Source organism: Hypanus sabinus, chromosome 3 (genome assembly GCF_030144855.1).
Source record: "Hypanus sabinus isolate sHypSab1 chromosome 3, sHypSab1.hap1, whole genome shotgun sequence".
In the NCBI taxonomy this organism is placed as follows: Eukaryota; Metazoa; Chordata; class Chondrichthyes; order Myliobatiformes; family Dasyatidae; genus Hypanus; species Hypanus sabinus.
In genome coordinates, this window is record NC_082708.1 from 61,136,340 (window position 1) to 61,150,629 (window position 14,290).

General features: G+C 42.0%; 1 protein-coding gene across 1 annotated transcript in view; it reads right to left on the reverse strand.

The window, feature by feature from the left end:
- tenm4 (teneurin transmembrane protein 4) overlaps positions 1-14,290 on the reverse strand; it is a 1,643,409-nt gene that overhangs the window by 1,013,756 nt on the left and 615,363 nt on the right. The gene's annotated exons all lie outside the window — the stretch shown is intronic.

A 14,290-nucleotide genomic window follows, 5' to 3' on the forward strand; every position in this document is an offset into this window, starting at 1 on the left:
GTGCTGCTATTGAGAGAGAGGGGAGAGGCATCCAGCACAAATGAGAGAGAGAGAGAGAGAAGAAGATTTAATGTTATGGTTCCTCTGCTGATTGTTCACCTTTCTCCAAGGACACTTTGCCTGCTTGTTAAGATTCCTGCAGAGAGAGCAGGGCAAAGCTGGTGTCCAGCATATGGTGATAAAAAAGCAGGTCTGCTGGGACACAGAAAGACACACCACGAGACATGCAGTGTGGGCACTGAATGAGCTTTGTGCACCCACATGAAGGTAGGGTTTTCAGAGGATCGATTCAGGGAGATCGATCAATGGCTCACAATGTGAAAAGGTGCGACTGATGGGGAAATATTTGTGTGTCCTCCCTTGCCTGGGTGATAGTTCCATCACTGAAGAACAGTCGTATGTATTATAGTCATAGTAACCACAACAGGACTTCAGAAGACTACAGGAAAATCGATGGCAATGGCATCACCTCTCTCTCTCTCTCTCTCTCTATCTCCAATGTTACTGAAATAACTACCTCGAACTGAACTGAACTCTTCACCATTGTTAGGCTCTATCCATCTACTCCTAGGTTTGAAAGAGCCTGGCTTTGGTTCCTATTTCCAAGCTTCTGTATATATTATTGCTAACCTGTTTCATATATTTGCATTTTATAGTACTGTATTACATAGTTTACTAATAAACACTATTAGTTACTAGTAATACCAGACTCCAAAGTGTTTTTCCACTTCTGCTGGTTCTTTAACCCAGTCACAGGGTGCGTGACAAGTGACACTGCCCAGCAACACATAACATCCCCAATTAAACCCTATCCTAATCACGGGATAATTTACAATGACCAATTAACCTACCCAGTACACCTTTGCATTGTGGGAGGAAATCAGTGTACCTGGAGAAAACTCATGCATTTCATGGGGAGAATGTACTGAGGCTCCTTACAGAGGATGCTGGAATTAAAGTCTGAATTTTGATGTCCCAAGCTGTAATACCATCATGCTAGTCACTATACTACCGTGGTGCCATTATTCCAGTCCCCTCAAAAAGAATGCTAACATTCCATTTGCTTTCTTAAAACTAATTTAACCTGCAAGTTCAACTTCAGGGAATCCTTCGTGAGTACTCCCAAGTTCCTTGAACTTCTGTCTCTACTTGGACAATAGTCTGTACCTTTGTTCCTTCTCCCAAAAGTGCATGACCATACATTTCCCTACACTCTTTTGTCTTTGCTCCCTGCCAAATTATCTAAAACTTTCTGCAGACTCCCTGCTTCTTCAACACTACTCGTTCCTCCATTTATCTTTGCTTCCTCCACAGACCTAGTCACAAAGCTATCAATTCAGTAGTGCCCCCAACACTGACTCCTATGGAACACCATCAGTCACTGGCAGTTAATCATAAAAGGCCCTCTTTATTTCTACTCTTTACATTCTGACAGTCAGCCTATGTCCTGCTGATGCTCATACTTTTCCTGTAAATACAATGGGTTTTGATTTTGTTTAACAGATTCATGTGCAGCAACTTGTCAAAGACCTCCTGAAATTCCAAATTAATAGCATCCATTGACTTTCCTTTGATATTCTGCCTGTAACTTCCACAAAGAGTTCCAACAGATTTTTCGACCAGATCAGCCTTTCAGGAAATTATGATGACTTCAGCCTGCTTTATCTTGTGTCTCCAAGTACCCTGAAACCTCATTCTCACTAATGATCTCTAAAATCTTAACCATAACGTTAGGATAACCAGTCTATACTTTCCTGTCCTTTGCCTCTCTCTCTTCTGCTCCGGAACCAACCCTGACGTAGTGATTCTTGAAGGATCACTATAAATGCCTCCACAATGATTTCAGCTACTTTCAGAACCCTGGGATGTAGTCCATCTGGTCCAGATGATCCATACACTTTCAAATCTTTCAGCTTCCTAAGCACCTTCTCCTTAGTAATAGTGACTATACTCACTTCTGCTTGCTTCTCTCAAATATCTAGCATGTTGTTGATGATTTCCACAGTGAAGACTGACACAAAATGTGATAGTATTGAGTTGCTGACCACAAAGTTTTAAACTTCAAGACTTTAAGTCCTATCCGATATAGATAGCTACTGGTACCCTCACTAAGAGGTAACTACTCTTCAAAGGTTAATTCACTTGCCTGTACATACGCTATGGTGAATTTTGCTGCCAATGCCCATTAATGGCGTTCCCCTTTCCTACCAAGGAGGAGATGCTTCAAGCAAACAAAGTAGTTTAAACACAGTTTATTTATTTTCAGTGATACATATTTAACTCCAAACAAGATTTTTAAAACACTTTTAAAACTCACAGAGCCTTTCTATCTTAAGAAAAGTTCTCCTGATTACAAATGATGTCTAAAACACAAAGGATTTCCAAAACATGGATAAAATTCATATAAACTAAAAAGACATACCAATGAGTTGCAGATAAATCATCCATCATAGAAATTGAAGGCAGAGGAATGGATTCTAGTCCCCAATCTTTCTGCCATTCTTCTGCTGTTTCTAACCTTTCCCGAAAAGCCAGACTGTGCTCTGCATTTCTACTGTTTTTCTGCCACTTGAGTGACCTCACACATATATGGTATTTTGTTCAGATACCTTTTTACACGAGTGGTTTAAATGCTTTTGGAGACAGAGTTCCCAGATTCCCACAGGTAATGCTATGAAGCTGACTCTCTGAGCAGAAAAACCTTCCAACCATTAACAGATCAGCTACTTGATGTGCTAAGTGATAACAATCTGGTCTGCAACATATTTGATTAAATAACTTAGCCACATTGTCTGGTTTGAAACAAGCCAAATTAAATATGCTACACTGCAACTTGAGAAATCAACTCAGGTGCTGTGAGCCATGAACCTGTGTTCTATAGATAACGTGCTTGATGGCAAAACTGTCCTTCTAACTTCAGACTGATTATTGCTTACCATTTACATTAAGAACTGAACACTGGCTCCTGTTTATGACAAGAAGTTGAACAAAGAACATGAGCTGGACATTTATCTTACTCAAAAACAATGCTTTGATCTCTAAAGTTTCAGCTGCTATGTTAGAAATCTGAGGATGGCAAAAAAAAAAATGAAAGGCTCCCTGGCTCTGGACAGTGTATATCCAACACAGAAATACCTATTCAGTTCATCTTCCATTTCTTTGTACCCCATTACTACCTCTCCAGTGTCATTTTCCAAAGGTATGATGTTCACACTTGCCTCTCTTATATTCTTTATGTATCTGAAAAAAACACAACTTTGGAATCCTGTTTTATATTATTGTCTAGTTACCTTCATATTTCATCATATCTCCCCCTTATTGCTTTATTAGTTGCCTTCTGTTGTTTTTTTAAAGCTTTCTAATCCTTGAGCTTCCTGCTAATTTTTGCTACATTATGTACTCTTTCTTTTACTTTTATGCTGCTCTTGACTTCCTTTGTCAGCCATGGTTGTCTCATCCCCCCTCTACAACATTTCTTCTTTAGGATGAACCTATTCTGTGCCTTCTGTATTGCTCCCATAAACCCCAGTCATCGCTGTTCTGTCATCATCCCTGCTAGGGTTTCTTTTATCATCTTCGGTTAACTCCTCTCTTATGCCCCTGTAGTTGCCTTTTCTCATTTGTATTAGCAACATATGCAATCTTATCTTTTCCCTGTCAAACTGCTGAATTCTATTGTATTACGATCACTGCCCCCTAAGGTTTCCTTAAACTCCCTAAACAAATTTGGAACTTTCCAAAACACAAATACAGAATTACCTTTTTTCTAACTGGCTCAATCACAACCGCTCAAAAAATAATCTCAGGCATTCTGCAAATTCCTTCTATGGTGCCAACCTGATTTTCCCCAACCTATATGCATATATTAAAATCACTCATTGCTCTTCTTACAAGCTTTTTTCTGTTGCTTCTTATAATTTGTAGCCCATATCCTGGAAGCTTATATGTGACTCTCATCAGTCTCTTAACTCTACCCACAAAGACTTTATATCTGCTGATTCTATGTCTCTTCATGTTAAGGATTTGATCTTATTTTACTAACAGAACCACCCTGCCCATCTGCACACTTGTCTGCAATTTCAATTGGAAGCATATCCTTGGATGTTTAGTTTCCAGCTGTGATCATCTTTCAGACATAACTTAGTGATACCCACAACATCCATTCTGCTAATTTTTAACTGTGCTGTTAGATCATGAAATGTTTTGAACACTCTATGTATTCAAATATAACATTTTTAGTCCTGTGTTCACCACTCTGCTTCTCAAATATATCTCCATGTTGCCTGAAGTCAAATTATTATCTAAGCCTTCCTAATTATTGTTTTATTCTGGAGACTTCAGTAATCTGTTCTTCCCTTTTATTTTATCCATAATTTTGTAAGCTTTTGAACTTACTGCCTTGCTATTTAGTTTAAAGCCCTATCCAACACCCTAATTATGTGATATACCAGTACATGGTTCAGCCCGTCCTATTAGATCACTTCCCACCTTCCCCAATACTGGTGCCAATGCCCCGTTCTCTTGTACTGATCTTTTGTGTGATACATTTAACCTTCTAATCTGATTGATCCTGTGCCAATTTGTGTGTGGTTTAGGTCACAATACATATTTTTATGGTTCTGCTTATTTATTCGATATAGCCATTCCAAACACACATAACTTACAGAAATCAATAAGTGAAAAACACCAGGAATATGCTGAATCAAAAGAGGAAATGGAAAGACTTTGGAACATGACCAGTGTATGCATTGTCCCGATAGCAGTATCTACAACTGACATCATCCCACAGGCTCTACACAATAGCATTAAACAATTCAGGCTACACAACAATATCTATGTAGATCTTTTGAAAGCCACAACATTGAACACCATGAGAATGTTCTGAAAGTTTCTAACAATTCTCAAATGACTGTGCTTGGCTATGCCCATACCTCAAGTTTTACCAGTTTGAGCTGAGAAAAAATAAATATAAATAATAATAATGATAAGTAAAAAATAATACTGAGAACACAAGCTGTAGAATTCTTGAAAATACAGCAAGTCAATAGATTGTGAAGTTCAGTGTTGGAGTGAGTGAAGTTATCCATACTAGTTCAGGAGCCTGGTGGTTGACGTCTGAAGTGTATGGCTGAATGGTTAAGTGCCCTTCCTTATTTTTGATAGTGATCGATCCACTGCTTGAAAAAGTGATATATTGAAAGTAACCTCCTCAATCAATTTATAATTCATTATGCTTTTGTAATATTGATATTTTGATATTAATATTGACCCTGTTCCCATTTCCATTGGTTAACACCTCCATCCCCAACACACTCCACCCCACTCCCTGTCACGACGTGCTCTGACGATGACTAAACCCAAGTGCAGAGAAATGACAGACTTCCTTGCAGAGACAGAATCAGAGCTTATTGATAAGCTTTCCAATAAAATATCAGTGGCTTGGCTGAGTGACACCATGCGACATAACATTCTCAAAGCTAGGACCCCACAATAAACGGAACGTGGAGACACCGAGCCAGTCAAAATAAACATAACAAGATTAAACAGATAGCGCCAAGGATTAATGACACTCAACAACTAACTAAGTGCTCTAGAAACCCCAGAGCTCCAGATCCCCACATAGACCCAAAGAGCTGATTACAATACCCCCTCCCTGTGGCTGGCACCTGACAACCCAGGGAGACCTGGGGAACTCAAGACAATGGACAATGAACCCATGAACACTACCTCAATATTTTTCCCTCTATTTTTACACCACTTATCTAATTTATATACAGTACATGTGCAGATAGATAACTATATAAAGTTCAACGTAAGTTTTATTATCAGAGTAACATACATGTCACCAAATACAACACTGAGATTCTTTGTCTGTGGGCATACTTGGCAAGTCTATAGAACAGTAGCTTTAAACTGTAAGCAAACTGTGCAAATGCAGATATAAATAAATCACAATAAATAATAAGCTTGAAATAACAATATAACAAAAAAGTCCTTAAGTGAGTGTAGTTATCCCTTTTTGATCAAGAGCCTGATGTTGAGGTGTAGTAACTGTTCTTGAACCTGGTGGTGTGAGTCCTGAGGCACCTGTACCTTCTGCATGATGGCGGAAGCAGAGCAAAGAGCATGGCCTGGGAGGTGAGGATCTTTGATGATTGATGCTGCTTTTCTATGGCAAAGTTTCATGTCAATGTGCTCAATGATTGGGAGGGTTTTACCCATGACGTACTGGGCCAAATCCACTAACTTTTGTAGGGTTTTCTGCTCAAAGCATTGGTGTTCCCATACCAGGCCATAATGCAGCCAGTTAACACGCTTTCCACCAGATATCTATCAAAGTTTGATGAGTTTTCGATGACATGCCACAGACTCCTGAGGAAGTAGAGACACTGTCATGCTTTCCTTGCAGTTACACTTATATGATGGATCCAGGACAGGCCCTCTGAGATAGTGACACCCAGAGATTTAAAGTTACTGATCCTCTCCACCTCTGGTTGAGGGAAGTGCCTGGTGCGAAAAGTGCTAGTCCTTTGCTCGAGAGTCTTCAGCGAGGAGGCTGAGGGAGGAGACTACACCAGGCACAATTGGAGAGGGTGAAGACATGACTGCTAAGCTGATTCAGTGTGCTACGTGCATGATGTGGGAGGTCAGGGATGCTGATGGTGCCCCCGGTTGCTACAGCTGTGGAAAGTGTGTCCAGATTCAGCTTCTGAAGGAGCACGTTGCAGCACTGAAGAAAGAACTGGATGACCTCAGGTTTATCCGCAAAAATGAGAGTTTTCTGGACAGGACCTACAGTGAGGTTGTTACACCGAGGATACCGGAAGAGAGAAAGGGGGTGATGATGAGGAAGGAAAGGATGCTTGAAGTACAGGAGACCTCAGGGGATGTACCTCTCGTAAACTGGTTCACCCGCTTGGAAGCTGTCAGGACAGAAGATACTGCCAGTCTGAGAGGCGGACAGGTCTGCGAGCCGAAAATTGGTGCAGAAGCAGGGCTGAGGAGTCAGACATCAGGAAGAGCCGTGGTAGTAGGAGACTCCATAGTAAGAGGTACAGAAAGGGGTTTCTGCGGCAACAGGCGTGATTTAAGGATGGTGTGTTGCCTCCCTGGTGCTAGGATCCAGGACATCACGAACCGATTGCAGGGAATACTCAAGGGTGAAGGTGAACAGCCGGAAGTGGTAGTGCATGTCAGCACAAATGACATCGGGAAGAAGAGGAAGGACATTCTGCAGCAGGACTTCAGAGAACTCGGAAGAAGGCTGAAAAACAGGACTTCCAGGGTGGTATCTCTGGTTTGCTTTCAGTTCCTTGTGCTGGAGAGGGCAGGAACAGGGAGATAATGGATCTGAATGTGTGGCTGAGGAACTGGTGCAGGAAGCAAGGATTTACATTCTTGGACCACTGGGATCTGTTTTGGGGTAGGGATGAATTGTACAAAGGGGACGGGTTGCATCTTAATAGGCGGGGGACCAGCATTCTGGCAGACAGGTTTGCCACTGCAACACGGATGTGTTTAAACTGAGTAGTGTGGGGGGGAGGGGATGAACTGGAAATATAAGGATGGAGTTAAATGGAAAGTGAAAATAAGAAAAGTTAAAAAGGACAACAGAATCAATGGAGTAGAAAGCTCAAGAAAAAATCATACAGCATGGCCAAGTGAAATAGGAATTGATATGAAAGGAGAGGGGAGTAATGAATTAAAAGAATTATATATGAATGCACGAAGTATAAGGAATAAAGTAGATGAGCTTGAGGCTCAGTTGGAAATTGGCAAGTACGATGCTGTGGGAATAACTGAGACATGGCTTCAAGTGGACAGGGCCTGGGAAATGAATATTCAAGGATATACATCTTATCAAAAGGACAGACTGACTGGCAGAGGGCGTGGGGTGGCTCTGTTGATGAGGAATGATATTCAGTCCCTTGCGAGGGGGGACATAGAATCAGGGGATGTAGAGTCAGTATGGGTAGAACTGAGAAATTCTAAGGGTAGAAAGACCCTAATGGGAGTTATCTACAGGCCCCCAAACAGCAGTCTGGATTTAGGATGTAAGTTGAATGAAGAGTTAAAATCGGCACGTGGAAAAGGTAATGATACAGTTGTCATGGGGGATTTCAACATGCAGGTGGACTGGGAGAATCAGAATGGTACTGGACCCCAAGAAAGGGAGTTTGTGAAGTGCCTCCGAGATGGATTCTTTGAACAGCTTGTACTGGAGCCTACCAGGAAGAAGGCAATTCTAGATTTAGTGTTGTGCAATGAACCAGATTTGATCAGGGACCTCGAGGTAAAGGAACCATTAGGAGCTAGTGACCATAATATGATATGTTTTAACATACAATTTGAGAAGGAGAAGGGAAAATCGGACGTGTCAGTATTACAGTTGAAGAAGGGGAACTATGGAGCTATGAGGGAGGAGCTGGCCAAAGTTCAATGGAACAATAGCAGGGAAGACAGTGAAACAACGATGACAGGTATTTCTGGGAATAATGCAGAAGGTGCAGGATCGGTTCATTCCAAAGAGGAAGAAAGATCCTAAGGGGAGTAAGGGGTGACCATGGCTGAAGAGGGAAGTAAAGGGCAGTATAAAAATAAAAGAGAAGAAGTATAACATAGCAAAGTTGAGCAGGAAACAGGAGGACTGGGAAGCTTTTGAAGAGCAACAGAAGATAACAAAAAAGGCAATATGCCAAGAAAAAATGAGGTACGAAGGTAAGCTAGCCAGGAATATAAAGGAGGATAGTAAAAGCTTCTTTAGGTATGTGAATAGCAAAAAAAGTAGTTAAGACCAAAATTGGGTCATTGAAGACAGAAACGGGTGAATTTATTATGGGGAACAAAGAAATGGCAGACGAGTTGAACAGGTACTTTGGATCTGACTTCATTAGGGAAGACATAAACAATCTCCCAGGTGTAATAGTGGCCAAAGGAACTAGGGTAAAGGATAAACTGAAGGAAATTTATATTAGGCAAGAAACGGTGTTGGATAGACTGTTGAGTCTGAAGGCAGAGAAGTCCCCAGGACCTAATGGTCTGCATCCCAGAGTACTTAAAGGGGTGGCTCTAGAAATGGTGGATGCATTGGTAATCATTTTCCAATGTTCTATAGCTTCAGGAACGTTCCTGCTGATTGGAGGGTAGCTAATGTTGTCCCACTTTTCAAGAAAGGAGGGAGAGAGAAAACAGGGAATTATAGATTAGTTAGCCTGACGTCAGTGGTGGGAAAGATGCTGGAGTCAATTATAAAAGAGGAAATTACAACACATTTGGATAGCAGTAGAAGGATCAGTCTGAGTCAGCATGGATTTATGAAGGGAAAATCATGCTTGACTAATCTTCTGGAGTTTTTTGAGGATGTAACTATGAAAATGGACAAGGGAGAGCCAGTGGATGTAGTGTACCTGGACTTCCAGAAAGCTTTTGATAAGGTCCCACATAGAAGATTAGTGGGCAAAATTAGGGCACATGGTATTGGGAACAGGGTACTGACATGGATTGAAAATTGGCTGGCTGACAGGAAACAAAGAGTAGCGTCTAACGGGTCCCTTTTAGAAAGGCAGGCTGTGACCAGTGGGGTACCACAAGGTTTGGTGCTGGGACCACAGCTGTTTACAATATACATTAATGATTTAGATGAAGGGATTAAAAGTAACATTAGCAAATTTGCTGATGACACAAAGCTGGGTGGCAATGTGAAATGTCAGGAGGATGTTATGAGAATGCAGGGTGACTTGGATAGGTTGGGAGAGTGGGCAAATGTATGGCAGATGCAGTTTAATGTGGTTAAATGTGAGGTTATCCACTTTAGTGGCAAGAACAGGAAGGCAGATTACTATCTAAATGGAGTCAAGTTAGGAAAAGGGGAAGTACAACGAGATCTAGGTGTTCTTGTACTTCAGTCAGTGAAAGCAAGCATACAGGTACAGCAAGCAGTGAAGAAAGCTAATGGCATGCTGGCCTTTATAACAAGAGGAATTGAGTATAGGAGTAAAGAGGTTCTTCTGCAGCTGTACAGGGCCCTGGTGAGACCCCACCTGGAGTATTGTGTGCCGTTTTGGTCTCCAAATTTGAGGAAGGACATTCTTGCTATTGAGGGAGTGCAGCGTAGGTTCACAAGGTTAATTCCCAGAATCGCGGGACTGTCATACGTTGAAAGTTTGGAGCGACTGGGCTTGTATACACTGGAATTTAGAAGGATGAAAGGGGATCTGATTGAAACATATAAGATTATTAAGGGTTTGGACATGCTGGAGGCAGGAAGCATGTTCCCGCTGATGGGTGAGTCCAGAACTAGAGACCACAGTTTAAGAATAAGGGGTAGGCCATTTAGAACAGAGATGCAGAAAAACTTTCTCACCCAGAGAGTGGTGGATATGTGGAATGCTCTGCCCCAGAAGGCAGTGGAGGCCAAGTCTCTAGATGCATTCAAGAGAGAGTTAGATAGAGCTCTTATAGATAGCGGGGTCAAGGGATATGGGGAGAGGGCAGGAACGGGGTACTGATTGTGTATGATCAGCCATGATCATAGTGAATGGCGGTGCTGGCTAGAAGGGCCGAATGGCCTACTCCTGCACTTACTGTCTATTGTCTATTGACTTTTGATGATTACTGGTTCATACACCTCTTCTGAAGTCTACAATCAGTTCCTTGTTCTTGTTGACATTGACTAAGAAGTTACTGTTATTACACCACTCAGCCAAGTTTTCAATATCTCTTCTATATGTTGATTCATCACCCCCTTTGATACAACTGGCAGCAGTGGTGTCATTAGCAAACTTGTATAAGGTGTTGGAGCTGTACTTAGCCACACAGTCACAGGTGTCAAGCGAGTTGAGCAGGGGGTTAAATACATATCCCTGTGGTGCTCCTGTGCTGATGAATCTTGTGGAGGAGATGATTTGGCCAAGCCAAACTGACGGGGGTCTACAAGTGAGGAAATTCAGGCTCCAGTTGCACATGGGGGTGTTGAGGCCCAGGCCCAGATTACTGAAATGTTTTGAGGGGGTGACTGTGTGAAATGCCAAGCTGTAATCAACAAAGAGCATCCTGATATTTCCATCTTTGCTGTCCAGATGTTCCAGGGTTATATGAAGAGCCAACATTTGCTGTAGACCTGTTGCTTCAGTAGGTGAATTAGAATGGATCAAAGTCACTATTCAGACAGGTGCTGATGTGTTTCAACACCAGCCTCTCAAAACTCTTCATCACTGTGGATGTGAGTGCCACTGGGCAACAGTTATTTAAATAAATAATAATTTTAAAAAAAAAGTATATATATATATAGAGAGAGAGAGAGAGACTTATTATAATTTATAGTTTTTATTATTATGTATTACAATGTATTGCTACTGCGAAACAACAATTTTTACGATATATATCATTGATATTAAAATTGATTCTGAGACATATTAGACAAAATCTCCCCGCTTTTTCATCCAGCTATAAATAGCCTTAAGTTTTGTCCACATTTTTTTGTTATTTTAAGTGAGTGATGTGCCAGCAGAAACTGGGGACCGTTGCATGGAGGAAACTGGGTCGATTGTGTTGAAGGACGATGGACAGGAATGGAGTCAAATGTATGGCAAACAGCCAGGACAGTCATGTGGCCTAGTGCCGAGTTAAGATTCCCACTGGAATATGGCCAGAATCTGGAGATGAGACCATGATCTTTACCGACAGCATATAACCTGTAGCACCAAAGGTCCCAACGCACTGGACCACTTATATACTAAGATAAGAAATGAAAAGAAAAGAAATAAGCTAAGAAATGCCTACATGCCAGACCATGTTTCGGTTAATATGATTACTTGGCTGTCCTTCTCCTATCTGCTTTCAGGCAGAGGTTAAAGAGCAAAGCTTCAGAGATTAGGATAATCTGGTTGCAGGAGGCAGAGGAGCGGCTATGGGACTGGACCATGTACGAGGACTCATCTGTGGATCTCGCTAAGCACACTATGGTTGCCATGGACTTTATTAAAACAGTTGTTGACGAGTATGCTCCCACAAAATTATTCAGTCTTCCCGAACCAGAGCTCTGTACGAACCATGAGATCTGCAATCTGCTGAGTGCTAGGTCAAAACCCTTTAAGTATGGTGACCAAGGAAGTTGCAAGGGTCCAGGTAGCAACTCAGGGAAGCCATTTCACGAAAAAAAGTGGCAATTCTGGACTAAACTTGAGTCAATGAAGGATGCTCAACAGTTACGTCAGGGCTTCAATACTATCACCTCTTATAAAGTGAAATCAGGTGACACAGATGACAACAGGGCTTCACTTCCAGATGAGCTCAATGCCTTCAATGTTCGCTCTGACCATCAAAACATGGAGGAACCATCGAAAACTCACATAACCCCCAATAATATTGTGATTTCAGTTTCTGTAGCTAATGGGCGAGCAGCCTTCAGGAGGATGAACCCGCAAAAGGCATTTGGCTAAGACTGGGTACCCCTTCAAGTTCCCAGGGTGATCAACTGGCAAGAGTTTAAGTTTAATCACTGAGATCTTTAGCCTCTCACTTCAGCAGCCTGAGCTACCTAGCTACTTCAAGCAGGCATCACTCATAACCGGTGCCGGAGAAGAAAGTGCTGACCTGCCTTAGTCACTATTCTCAAGCAGCACTGACATCCACAGTGCTGAAGTGTTTTGAGAGCTTAGTGGTGAATCATAACTACTTCTGCCTGAGAAGCAACTTCGGTCCACTCTAATTTGCCTAACAGAGCGACAGGTCCATAGCAGGTGCCATCTCATTGGTTCTTCACTCAACCATGGAACATCTGGACAGCAAAGGTTCATACCTCAGTATGCTCTTTATTGACTACAGCTCAGCATTCTGTAGTATTATCCCCTCAAAACTAATAATTAAGCTTCAAGGCCTCATTACTTCCTTGTGCAATTGGATCATCGATTTCCTCACTTTCAGACTGTAGTCAGTTCGATTGGCAATACCATCTCCTTCACAATCTCCATCAGCATAGGTGCATCACAGGGCTGTGTGCATAGCCCTCTGTTCCACTCACATTACACATGACTATGTTGCTAAACACAGCTCCAATTCCATATTCCTGACGACACCATTGTCGTGGGTCAAATCAAAGGTGAAGAATCAGCATATAGGAGGGAGATTGTACATTTTGCTGACTGGTGACACAGCAATAACCTCTCACACAATGTCAGCAAGACCAAGGAACTGATTATTAACTTCAGGAGGAGGATCCAGAGGTCCATGAGCCAGTCCTCAATAGAGAATCAGAGCTGGAGAGGGTCAGCAACTTTAAATACCTCAGAGTTATCATTCTGCAAGGACCTGTCCTAGGCCCAGCATGGCAGCACCTCCACTTCGTTAGGAGTTGGCAAAGATTCTGCACAGCATTTAAAACTTTGACAAATTTCTATTGGTGCATGGTGGGGAGTATAATGACCGACTGTTTCACAGTCTGGTATGGAAACACCAATGCCCTTGAATGGGAAATCCTGCAAAAAAGTAGTGGACATGACCCAGTCCATGATGGGTAAAGCTCTCCCGAGATGAAGCAATGTGGCAGGATGGCAGCATCCATCATCAGGGACTCCAAACACCCAGGTCATGCTCTTTTCTCACTTCTATCATCAACCAAGAGCCTCAGGACTCAGACCACTAGGTTCAGGAACAGTGGTTACCCCTCAGCCATCAGACTCTTGAACAAAAATGGATAGCTCCACTCGACCCATCATTGAAATGTTCCCACAACCTACAGATTCACTTTCAAGGACTCTTCATTTCATGGTCTCAATATTTATTGTTTAATTATTTATTTACTATTTCTTTCTTCGTCATTTTCATAGTTTGCTGCTTTGTGCATGCTGGTTGAACACCCAAGATGGGGTGGTCTCTCAGTAACCATGTAACAATTACAGCACGGAAACAGGCCATCTCGGCCCTTCTAGTCTGTGCTGAACGCTTACTCTCACCTCGTCCCACTGACCCACACTCAGCTCATAACCCTCAATTGGTTCTATTATGCTTGTTATTCGGTTACGGATTTATTGTGTATGCCCAAAAGAAAATAAATCTCAGTGGCATATATGTACCTTGATAATAAATTTACTTTGAACTTTGAACTTTAATCAATAGGTGAGCACAGAGAGCAAGAGTATCTAAGCTGAAGGGGAGGCTTCTGAGGTAATTCAGGAAGAGGAAAAATGACGAGGAGAAGGTTTAGGAACAGGGAGGACTGTTTGTGACGAGTATGGTGAGAAACAGCTCTGCAGACTGCACAGATTTAGAGATTTATTGTTCACTTGCACTC